Source organism: Notamacropus eugenii, chromosome 2 (genome assembly GCF_028372415.1).
Source record: "Notamacropus eugenii isolate mMacEug1 chromosome 2, mMacEug1.pri_v2, whole genome shotgun sequence".
In the NCBI taxonomy this organism is placed as follows: domain Eukaryota; kingdom Metazoa; phylum Chordata; class Mammalia; order Diprotodontia; family Macropodidae; genus Notamacropus; species Notamacropus eugenii.
Window position 1 is genome coordinate 49,846,573 of NC_092873.1, and position 12,393 is coordinate 49,858,965.

General features: G+C 43.1%; 2 pseudogenes across 1 annotated transcript; both read left to right on the top strand.

The window, feature by feature from the left end:
- The first annotated feature begins 4,692 nt into the window (after positions 1-4,692).
- On the top strand, positions 4,693-6,662 carry LOC140525117 (small ribosomal subunit protein eS4-like; annotated as a pseudogene).
- Positions 6,663-6,781: 119 nt separating this feature from the next.
- On the top strand, positions 6,782-10,738 carry LOC140525116 (septin-7 pseudogene; annotated as a pseudogene). Its single transcript, XR_011973933.1, has one exon. The product of XR_011973933.1 is annotated as a septin-7 pseudogene (transcript).
- Positions 10,739-12,393: the final 1,655 nt, after the last annotated feature.

The window sequence follows — 12,393 nt, forward strand, 5'->3', positions numbered from 1 at the left end:
ACTCACCTTCCCACATGCAGAGTTGTGCACAAACATGTATTTATGGACACAAACATACTTGGCATAAATACATACACACTTTCCACATGTGATCACACAAACACAAGGAAACACTGAGAGAAGTACACACAGAACACATGCTCTGCTCTCCCCATGAAAAGGCACATCCACCACACACACACACACACACACACACACACACACCAAGACACACGCACACTCTGTCCTCCCCACACAAAAGCATGCCTCCCCCCCACATACACATGCACACACAAGCATATAACAGAAATATGCACAACCACCACACAGACATGTAAATGGGCTCACATAGAAATACATAACCTGCCATGCCTAATGAAACACGTGCATAAACACACGCTCACGTGCGCGCGCACGCACGCACGCACGCACACACACACTCCCCCGGACCTCTCCTCCCTAGCACATTTCCAGCAGCCTCAGTGTTGGAAAACCAGTTTCCCAGGGCTGAGCCTTTCCTGATTGGACTCTTCAGGGAGGCTGGGCTCAGGGTAGGACAGGGCAGGGCAGGGTCAAGGACTAGACAGAAGGGGGAAGAGGAGGAATGGGGGGTTGGCGATTCTAGGAGAGATTTTCCTTTCCTTTGGTATCTCTCATTTCAGGGACCAGGCAGCATCCAGCTCCCCTCCTTTCAGGGAGGGAATGTCCCCTTTAACAGATGCCCTAGGGTGTAATGACCTCCCAGGCCATGTACAAGCCCAGGAAATGCACAGACACACCTACCCTAAGCCCTTTTGCTGACTTAAGCCAGAAATGCTTACCCTTCAGGGCCTGAGCCTAGAAGCCTCATTTAACCAAAAGCAAACAGGGAATTCACCTCCATAAGAAACAAGGCCTCTGATGCTCCCTCCCCAGTGGCCCCCCAGGGCTGTATTAGAAAATTCAGCTCTGGTAGAAATGTCAGTACCTTGGAAGGGGTGACAGGAAAGGTTGGGGAGGGGAATGTCCGGTGTCTCCCAATAAATTCAGGGCCATCCCACAAGTAGGTGCCCCTCAGCACTCACCCAATCCTCACCAGGCCCTTTAAGGGAACATGAACACCAAAGGACTTGAGAGCTCATTCTAGTCTGAAACCCTTCACTTTACAGAGCAGGAAACTAAGCACAGAGAGGTCAAGGTACTGACTCCAAGTCCTCAGTACCATTTCTATAGGACCCTCAAGGGACTATACTGCCCTTCCCACTCACTCTCCTGGTTTCAGGAGCATGGGCACTAGGAGAGCTCACAGTGGCTAAGAACTTCCTGGAGGCAAGAACCAGGGCAGAACCCCAGGACCAACCCCAGTGGATCCATCTCCAGAGTGAATGAGGGCAGGGCAGTTGGAGGCATGATTGAGGAAGAAGAAAACAGAGGAGAAGGAGGAAAAAGAGAAGGAGAGAAAAGAGAAAAGGAGAAAGAGGAGGAAGAGAACACAGCAGTGCATTTCGATGGCCCATTAAGGCTTGCAAATATATGCTATCTCATGTGATCCTTATAAGAACCAAAGTAGACATGAGGCCGGAGCTATCATCATGTTCATTTTACAATTGAGGAAATTAAGACTGAGAGGGATTAAGTGACTTGCTGGGAGTCATACAGCTAGTAAGTATCTGAGGCAGAATTGGAACTCGGTCTCCCTGACTACAAATCCAGCACTATTCACTAGGCTGCCTCCCTGCAGATACTGAGTCAGCAATGATAGGACAGGTCAGAGATGAGGGCTCAGTGCCAGAGATGGCCCCATTCAGTGTTGTCCCAGAGTCAGGAATGATGGCTCAGTGCCAAGCATTGGCGGGGACCCAGTGCTGGGGATGATATTGCAGCACTGACAATAGACTCAGTGACAAGAATAGGGACTCAATGCTAGGCACAGGGGCTTAGCGCCAGGGATGGGACCCCATTCCCAAGAGGCCAGGATGCCACAACTGCCCCAGACAAAGAAATATGGTCTTTGGGAGAAGATAAGCTATGACTTTTTTTTTTTAGTGGTTAAGCAACAACTGATAGCGTCTAATCTTAAACTCTCTCTTTAGTCAAGAAGTGTTGGTTGTTTGACTTCTTGTTAAACAGCACGTTTGATAAAGCCTTAAAAGTTTAAATAAACTTGGGGAGGAAGCAGAAAACCAGTTTTCTGCCACACTCGAGAGGGAGAATTTAGTCATAGAGAAAGGAATGGCCTTGCATCTGACTTGAAGGGTAGAGCTCCCAGAATAGTCCCTACTCTGGACTCTAATTTACCCCCAGCCCTTTACCCAGTACCAGTTAATATTCCCCTGATGTTTGCAAATTGTCAAGAGAAGCCTTTAGTGTATATTTTTTTTTGAAAGAATGTGAATTTGAAGTGAGAAAGCCTGGGTCCAAGCTTCAGCTCCATCACATACTGCAGTAGATGTGTGACCTGGGATAGCTGAGAAACTTCTGAGGCTCAGTCTTCTCCTCTGTAAAATGGGAATGATAATATCTGCCCTACATAGATCATAGGATTGTAATGAGGATCAGGTTGCTGTTGTGTTTGACCTTCATTTTTGAGGAGCACCATGACATCAAGATGATGACATGACTTGCAGTTGACTTTGATTTGCGTGAAGGATGGCTGTGCAAGGTCACCAGCCTCATTTTCTTCTCCTGAGCCATCTGGATCAAATGAGATAATGAATGAAGTGCTTCAAAGTAGTCACTTCTGGGTGATACATTGGAAGAGGAAGAGAACAGAGAAAAGAATAGAAAAAGAAGGAAAAAGAAAAAGAAGAGGAGGAGGAGGGAAAGGAGGAGGGGGAGGAAAGAAGGAGGAAAAAAGACAGAGAGTAGAGAGAGGAGGGGAAGAGGAAAGGAAAAGAGAGGAGAGGAAAGGAGGGGAGGAGGAGGGAAGGAAAAGGAGGGTGAGGGGAGGAAGAGGGAAGTGGGAAGAAGGAAGTAGGGAGGGAGGGAGAGGGGGAGGAGGAGAAGAATTCATATACTACTTTAAGATCTTGAGAGCATTTTACATAAGACAACTACATTCTGAGGTAGACACTATAAGTATTATACTCATTTTGCACAAGAGAAACTGAGGTTCAGAGAGCTTAAAGGACCACTTAGTTAGGCAGCACAAAGCCTAGTGTTATGAGCTCCCAGTCCTGGGGTATGAGCTTAAATCCCAGTTCTGCTGCCGTATGATCTTGGGCAATCACTTCATCTCTCTGGGTTCCAGGTTTGTCATCTGTAAAATAAAATACAGTCATCAGACTAGATGTCCTTTAGGGTCCTTTCCAGATCTGACTGCTGTCCATCAATGCATCAGAGACAGGATGTGCCCCAGGTCTTCCTGACTCCAAACACAGCCCTCTATGGACTCCACCATATTGCTCCAATAAAAGGAAAAAACTGAACAGGAGGACACCTAGAGGAGGATGACCAGGCTGGTGAAGTCCTCACAATCACTGTCTATGGGGACAGGCTAAAGGAACTGGGAAAAGCCTGAGAGGGGACAGGATTACTGTCTTTCAATAAAGAGTTGTCCTCAGATGGCAGACCTGAAACAATGGGTGGAAGGTGCAGTGAGACAACTTTAGGATTAACACGAGGAAAAACTTGGGAACAATGAACAGGTTGTCCCTGGGACTGGTAAGCTCCTCCTCCATGAAGGTCTTTGAGCAGAGATTAGGTGGCCATTTGTTTGGTTGGTTGTAGGAGAAAGTCCTATAGAGTTATAGGTTGGACTAGCTGACCTTTGGGATGCCTTCCAACTCTGAGATTCTAATAATGATCAATGATTGTTTTCCCTGATACCCTGTACAGCAAATTTCATTCTTTTTATTCAATCCTTTTCAGTCATGTCCAACTCTCTGTACCCGCATTTGGGGTTTTCTTGGCAAGGATACTGGAGTGGTTTGCCATTCCCTTTCTCCTGTTCATTTGACAGATGAGGAAACTGAGGCAAACAGGGTTTAAGTGACTTGCCCACAGTCATAGTAAGTATCTGTGGCCAGATTTGAACTCAAAAAGGTGAGCTTTCCTGACTCCAGGTCTGGCACACTGTGCAGTATAGTGCCTCCTAGCTGCCCATACTAAATTCAGATCAAGCCCTGGATCTAAGCTTGTTGCCAAAAACGAGATGAGAGGGGACACTGGGTATGGAATATGGTTTACCCTGCCAGACTCTGTTGATATATTGCTTAGCTTTGATGAATTGTCTTTTTCCTTTTTAAATCATAATTACGATTCCCATCCCCCAGTTGATAAATGGTCAAAGGATATAAACCATCAGTTTTCAGACAAAGAACTCCAAGCAAGGAATAGTCATATGAAAACAAAATGCTTCAACTCACTAATAATTAAATAAATGCGTATTAAAACAACTTTAAGATTCCACCTCACATGTTAAAAGGAAAGTGGCAAGTGCTGGACTGAGAGAAGAACATGCGGTGGAGCTGAGAATTGCTACAGTCATTCTGGAAAGCCATTTGGAACTCTGCCCAAAACTGGTATTAAAGTAGGCATAATACCCTTTGATCCAGCAATGCCACTACTACGTCTATATCACAAAGAGATCAAAGGAAAAGGAACAGGACCCTTAGTTACAAACAAATATTTATAGCAGCTGTGTGTGTGTGTGTGTGTGTGTGTGTGTGTGTGTGTGTGGTGACAAAGAATTGGAAACCAAAGGAGTACTCATCAGTTGGGGAATGGATAAACAAATGACATCACATAAATGTAATGAAATACCATTGTGCTGAAAGAAATGATGAAGGAAATCATATCAGAGAAATCTCAAAAGATGTATGAATTAATGCCGAGTGAAGTGAGAAGAAACAAGAGAAGAATTTTTATAATAAAAATGATATTATAATGAAAAACAGCTTGGAAAAATTGAAGAACCCCAATCAATTCAACAACCAACCACAGTCCCGAAGGACTCATAATAGAACATCTCCCGACACAGAGGAGATGGACTCCAAGTACACACTGAGACGTGGATTTTTTTTATATGACCAGTGCCAGAATTATTTAACTTGACTGTATGTATTTGTTCCAAGGTTTTTATTTTTCCCTCTTTTTTCAGTGGTGGGGGAGGAGAGGGAAGTGTGAAAGGTGGGAGGGAAAGAAAATGGATTTGCATTCTTTGGGGAAAAGGAAGTGTTTTTTAAAAACAAGGGAAGGGGCGTCCTCGTGGTTATTAACTGGGAGGTCTGGCAAGTTCTGCAGTGACTCCCGTCTTTGCGTATTGTGTGGACCGAGGCCACGTTGCCGCTTTTGGTGGAGAACCAGGCTGGGGTCTGAATCTACCCCCGACTGAGAACTCATCCTTCCGGCTCCCCTGATTCCAGGTTCCCACCACAGTCATGGCTCGTGGTCCCAAGAAGCACCTGAAGCGTGTGGCAGCCCCAAAGCATTGGAAGCTTGATAAATTGACAGGAGTTTTTGCTCCTACACCCTCCATAGGCCCTAATAAGCTGCGGGAGTGCCTCCCCCTCATCATCTTTCTTAGAAATAGACTCAAGTATGCCCTGACAGGAGATGAGGTTAAGAAGATCTGTATGCAGCGGTTCATCAAGATTGATGGCAAAGTCCGTACTGACATTACCTACCCTGCTGGTTTTATGGATGTCATCAGCATCGATAAGACAGGAGAGCATTTCCGTTTGGTGTATGACACCAAGGGTCGTTTTGCTGTGCATCGCATCACAGCTGAAGAGGCAAAATATAAATTGTGCAAAGTGAGAAAGATCTTTGTGGCTACAAAAGGTATCCCTCATCTGGTGACCCGTGATGCCCGTACTATCCATTATCCAGATCCTCTAATCAAAGTGAATGACACTGTCCAGATTGATTTAGAGACTGGTAAGATCACTGATTTCATCAAATTTGATACTGGCAACCTATGTATGGTAACTGGTGGTGCTAATTTGGGTCGAATTGGTGTGATCACAATAGGGAGAGGCATCCAGGCTCTTTTGATGTTGTCCATGTGAAGGATGCCAATGGCAATAGCTTTGCCACTAGGCTTTCAAACATTTTTGTTATTGGCAAAGGTAACAAGCCTTGGATCTCTCTACCCCGTGGAAAAGGTATCCTTCTCACCATTGCTGAAGAAAGAGATAAGAGATTGGCAGCCAAACAGAGCAGTGGATAAATGAAGATGAGGACTAAGGGCTTATATGATCAGATAAAGCTGTTACAACATGGAAAATATTTCCTTTTGGTAATTGATACTATTGTAGGTAGTCATCTATTTTCTTTATCTTGTAAGATTTATTGGAATATAGCTGTGTGGGCTGTTTTTCTTTAATAGTTTATATTTTCTTGGTCAACTCTTGGTTTATTCTAGTTTTACAAAAACATATATTTCTGCCTTTTATAATTTGTTGGCTTTTATATGGTAGTCTGAAATTAATATTTATGAGTATTCTATATGCATTTGAAAAGAATGCCCTGCTTATCCTGTTTACTTCTCTTTATGTAACTTGTAATTCTAATGTATTTAAGTAAGTTCAGATCAAATATTTAGTCTTAACTTCTTTATTGTGTTTATCATTCTGGTGGTAGAATGTTGATATCTATTATATTCTTGTCTTTTTTCTTGTATCACTGTTATACTTCCTTTTCATATTTTAGTATTTGTGTTTGGCTCAAATAAAGTGAGAATTATTGCAAAAAAAAAAAAACAAGGGAAGGGAAGGGTGATGGTTCCTTGGGATAGAATTTATTTGGAGATTAAAGTGATATAAAAATATTAATTTAATTTTTTTTTAATATTAGCCCTGCAACTACTTCCATTACCTGGAGTTTCCTGGATTTACCCTCAATATCAACAATGAAAGCTAATTTGGATCCCAACTCCCTGGCTGCTCCTTCCCCAAGCATTCCAGAAAAGCCAACCTCAGATATGCTGAGTCTCAAAGGGCTCAAGCCAGAAGAAATTCTGGTTTGTGGGGTTGTGTATGGTCAGACCATACACAAATTTAAATGCAGAGTCCAGTACACATGATTCATTCAGGGCCAGAATATTAAAAGCCCCCAATCTGAGGTACAAGATTCTAAATATAAGGATAACAGGCTTTGTGGTATCTTCCACATGTAACAGGGATGGGGCTACAAGTGTTACATGGCTTTTACTAACCCACCTATAGCTTCGTAGGTATGAGATGCAGGTTGTGAGGGTTTAACTCTCAGGTATTCTCAAGGATAGACACATCTAACCACCATCTTTTAACCTGCTACTAGATTGTTTCCTTACTAATGTTCTTACCTCATTCAAAGAAAATAAAGAGGTATGTTCCTATATTTCCCCATAAATTGCTATAAATTAAAAATCTCTCATTCAGCTAATTACCTCCAAGCAACAACCCCAGCTTATAAAAACAGGAGAATTTTGTTTCCTATAAACTTTCTCTCCTTTCTGCTTCACACTACAAACTTCTAGTCTTAGACTAGCATTAATGTTCCTAGTCATATAATTTATTTACAATAACCAACAATTAAGAAACATAAATACATATTTCAACAATGTATCATCTATGAGAAAGGTGACAACCAGAGTTACTTCTGCTGACTCCCTGAAAACTCTAGCACCACAAACTAACAATTAAATTCTATTGGAATGACAGTTAAAGTCTCTCGGGAATTTTACCCAGAATGTCTTCTTAATTTAACCTAGTTAAACTCATTTCTCTGAAAATGTCTCTTCAGACTCTCTCGAAGCTGACAGTTAACTCTCTAAGTTACTTATAGACTTTCTCAGTGACAGTTAACTCTGAAGTGTCCTTAAAGTTCTCGTTTGAGCGGCGCAGGCGGCGTTGGAGCATCGGCGAGCGGGCAGGCAGGCAGCCGCGCGGGGCGAGGGGATGTCGGTTAGTGAGGGAGCGGCTGAGGAGAGGAGCCGCGGCGGCGGCGTTGGAGAATCGGCGGGCGGGCAGGCAGGCAGCCGCGCGGGGCGAGGGGATGTCGGTTAGTGAGGGAGCGGCTGAGGAGAGGAGCCGCGGCTGCGGCGGCGGCGGCGCCATGACAGCTCAACAGAAAAACCTTGAAAGCTACGTGGGATTTGCGAATCTCCCAAATCAAGTATACAGAAAATCTGTGAAGAGAGGATTTGAGTTCACGCTTATGGTAGTAGGAGAATCTGGTTTGGGGAAGTCGACGTTAATCAACTCATTATTCCTAACAGACTTGTATTCTTCCGAGTACCCAGGTCCCTCACATAGAATTAAAAAGACCGTACAGGTGGAGCAAGACAAAGTTTTAATCAAAGAAGGTGGCGTTCAGTTATTGCTCACGATAGTGGACACTCCTGGATTCGGTGATGCGGTGGACAATAGTAATTGTTGGCAGCCTGTTATTGACTACATTGATAGCAAATTTGAGGATTATCTGAACGCGGAGTCTCGGGTGAACAGACGGCAAATGCCAGACAACAGGGTGCAGTGTTGCTTGTACTTCATCGCCCCATCAGGACATGGCCTCACGCTCCTGGACATCGAGTTTATGAAACGCTTGCATGACAAGGTGAACGTCATCCCCCTCATCGCCAAAGCGGATATGCTGACCCCTGAGGAGTGCCAGCAGTTCAAGAAGCAGATAATGAAAGAAATTCAGGAGCATAAAATTAAAATATATGAATTTCCAGAAACAGATGATGAAGAAGAAAACAAGCTTGTTAAAAAGATAAAGGACCGTTTACCTCTTGCTGTGGTTGGTAGTAACACAATCATTGAAGTTAATGGCAAGAGGGTCCGAGGAAGGCAGTACCCTTGGGGTGTGGCGGAAGTTGAAAATGGTGATCATTGTGATTTCACAATTCTAAGAAACATGTTGATAACCCACATGCAGGACCTGAAGGATGTGACGAACAACGTGCACTATGAGAATTACAGGAGCCGCAAGCTGGCGGCTGTGACATACAACGGTGTGGACAACAACAAGAACAAGGGACAGCTGACCAAGAGCCCCCTGGCCCAAATGGAGGAAGAGAGAAGGGAGCACGTGGCTAAGATGAAGAAAATGGTGATGGAGATGGAGCAGGTGTTTGAGATGAAAGTCAAAGAGAAGGTGCAGAAGCTGAAAGACTCGGAAGCTGAGCTCCAGCGGCGTCATGAGCAAATGAAAAAGAACTTAGAGGCGTAGCGCAAGGAATTAGAGGAAAAACGGCGTCAGTTTGAGGATGACAAGGCCAGCTGGGAAGCGCAGCAGCGCATCTTGGAGCAGCAGAACTCTTCCAGAGCTTTGGAGAAAAACAAGAAGAAAGGAAAGATCTTTTAAGCCCGTCAGTGACCACCAGTATGTGCCGGCCTGGACGTCAGTGTTTGTTGGATCCGTTTGACCAGTTTTGCACCATTTCTATCCATAATGATGGATTTAACAGCATGACAAAGTTTTGTTTTTTTTTTTTCCTGTTGATGGAGATTAAGATGCCTTGAATTGCATAGCGGTGCCATGTACTTGGAAGGGAACATCTCTAAGTACTTTCCAATTTTTTTTTTTTAAACAGATGTCTTCACTTTAATGCAAGAGAACATTTTACTGTTGTACAATCTTGTTCTGGTGGTTTGATTGTTTACAGGATATTCCAAAATAAAAGGACTCTGGAAGGTTTGTGTGGAGGAGAAATCGCCATGCTCTGATACAAACTATGCTTGTCTCTCCCTCCCTCTCTTTCCTCTCTCTCCCTCTCTTTCTGTCTCTCAGAATTCTCTGCAGATGAGAACATGACCTAGGCTAACACAGCTGACCCTCTTTTTTTTGACACTTCCATTGTGAAAAATACACATGGAAAAAACTTATAAGCTTCCCGTGCACCTAAAGCTTTTTATAACAGCCCTTTCTTGTTTTGGATTCTTTAAATATATGCTCTTCTCAATTTAGTGACTTCTTTAGCCAGAAGACTCTCATTACTGCTTCATTTTTGTAATAACATTTAAATTTAGATATTTTCCGTATATTGGCCCTGCTAAAATGTTGGGGTCCCCTAGACCACTTACGGGAACCCGTAACCCCGACCCAAGGCTCTTGTCCTGCAGGACAAGAGGCCTTGATCTCGTGAGTAATGAATGGGGCGGGAGACAAAGGTGGTGAAGACTCCGTTTTATTCATCTAAATCACATGCATTTATAGTTTTACCTACGTACATTCCTAAGTACATTCCTAAGCCCTACGTAGAACCTATCACCTATCACCTTTTACATTGAACCTATCACCTGTCACCTTTCCTTATATGGATGTCTTCTCCACTGGACATCCGGAGCCAGGACAAAGAACTGCCGCATTGCAAACAAGGACGAGACCCTTCCTCCTGAATCCATCTAGTTCCACCCCTACTGACAAGCCCCTAGGTTATCTAGGCAGGCTCTCAGTGTGGCGTCCTGAAAATGGATAGGGGTCGGCTCTAACTCGTCCCATTACTCTAAAATAGACTATAGCGTCTTTCATATGGTAGGAACCAGTGAGTAAAACTTTCCTTTAACTCCCTTTTTACACTTTATGGTAAGTAGCCGGAAAAATGCATTAATAGGTCATTTCTAGACAAAAATGTGGAGTTAACTACCAGCTTGTTTCTACCTGTGTGCAGTCTCTTCTTTATTTTACTAGAAATGGGGAATCATGGCCTCTTGAAGAGAAAAAAGTCACCGTTCTGCATTTAGCTGTATTCATATATTGCATTTCTGTATTTTTTGTTTGTATTGTAAAAAGTCACATAATAAGCAATATTGTGATGTTAAAAAAAAAAAGTTCTCGATTCACAATGCCTCACAGACTTATTTTTAACTTTGTTTTATTGTTTCTTGATGTCGCATGAAGTCATTAGCTTGTGCTTGTCCAATTCTAATTTTTAAGTTCTTCAGTGAATATTTGTGTCTCTTTTACCATGATGCCAATTCTAGTTTTTAAGGTATTATTTTCTTTAGTATTTTTAGTGTCTCTTTTACCAAGCTGTCAATTCTCTTTTCATAATTTTCTTGCCTCACTTTCATTTCTTTTCACAATTTTGCCTCTATCATGCTTATCTCTTTCTGTAACTCTTCCAGGAATTCTTGTTAAGCTTAGATCCAATTAATATATTTTCTTTGAGGTTTTGCTTGTAGCTGTTTTCACAGTGTCTTCTTCTGAGTTTGTGTCTTGGTCTTCCCTGTAACCATAGTCACTTTTTATGGTTAAGTTCTTTTTTTGCTACTTGTTTGTCCAGTCTATTTATTGACTTTGAACTTTATATTAAAGTTGGACTCTGCTCACCTGGGGTGGGGAGGCACTGTATCAAGCTTCAGGCATTTTTATGCTGCTATTTTCAGAGTCAGTTCTATGGGTCTGTAAGTTTTCAGTGCTTCCAAGGTGGTATGATCTAGATAGAGGTGTGGTCACGGCTTTCCTGGTTTGAGCTCTGGCCTTTACCCAGGAAGGGCTCCTACTCTCCTGCAACTACAAATGTTAGTGTTCCTATAACCAGGTCCCCTGTTTCCCTGTAATGGATCACAAATGCTCCTTTCCACCTCAGAACTGCAACCCAGAACTGCTTACAGTCAATAGAGTTGCCAATCAGTGCCAACCAACCGCACCCAGTGCCAGCTAAGCCCTGTAATCTCTTTCTGACAAGGTATTCAACCCCCTTACCATATCTGTTCTGAGAACTCTCAAAACTGCTGCTATGGCTGCTGTGGCTACTGTCACATTTGTAGACCCCAGGCAGACCTCAACCCCAGTATCCCAGACTTTTTCTGTGGACCTCCTAAGTTTCCTTATGCCAGAAAAATGTCTCATCTTGACCTTTAGTTAGCTCTGCCACTCCAAAATTTGACTTGAGGTGTTATTTTAAAGTTGCTTGGTGAGATAGGTTGGAAGAATTCATTGGGTAAATACCTCTAATCTACCATCTTCCTTCACAGACTTTCTCAAAGACAGTTAACTATCATTCCCCAAATTCTTTCCCTCTCTCTTAAAGCTAGAGTAATGGTAACCAAAATCTCTGTTGGGAGGGGGGTAGCATTTAAACATAATGTCTTTTGTGAACGTTGTTGGAGCATGTATGAGGTTTAACAATTCTGATTTTTTGAGCATAGCTTAACTCAGGTGCCATTTCCTGTAACAAGCCCCTTTCTGGAGAGCTTTTTTTTAATTTTCCCCTTAGTTTGGAACATAAATGGACCATGCAAAATCCCACCATGTCACTGGGAATCTTATTGACTGGCTGAGAACAAACCTGATATTGTAGATTAGACCAGGGAGCTCAAAACAGAGGATGCAGGCAGACCAATCCTAATTTGGCATGGGATATTTTGGGAAGGAGGGTGCCATCCCCATTTAGGGGGTTAAGGGGAAGAGGACATTCCAGTCCTTGAATCATAGCAGTTTACTACATACTGCAGAGAATAAGGCAGGAATGCGAAATCATGCCTTGTCAAGGACATAATT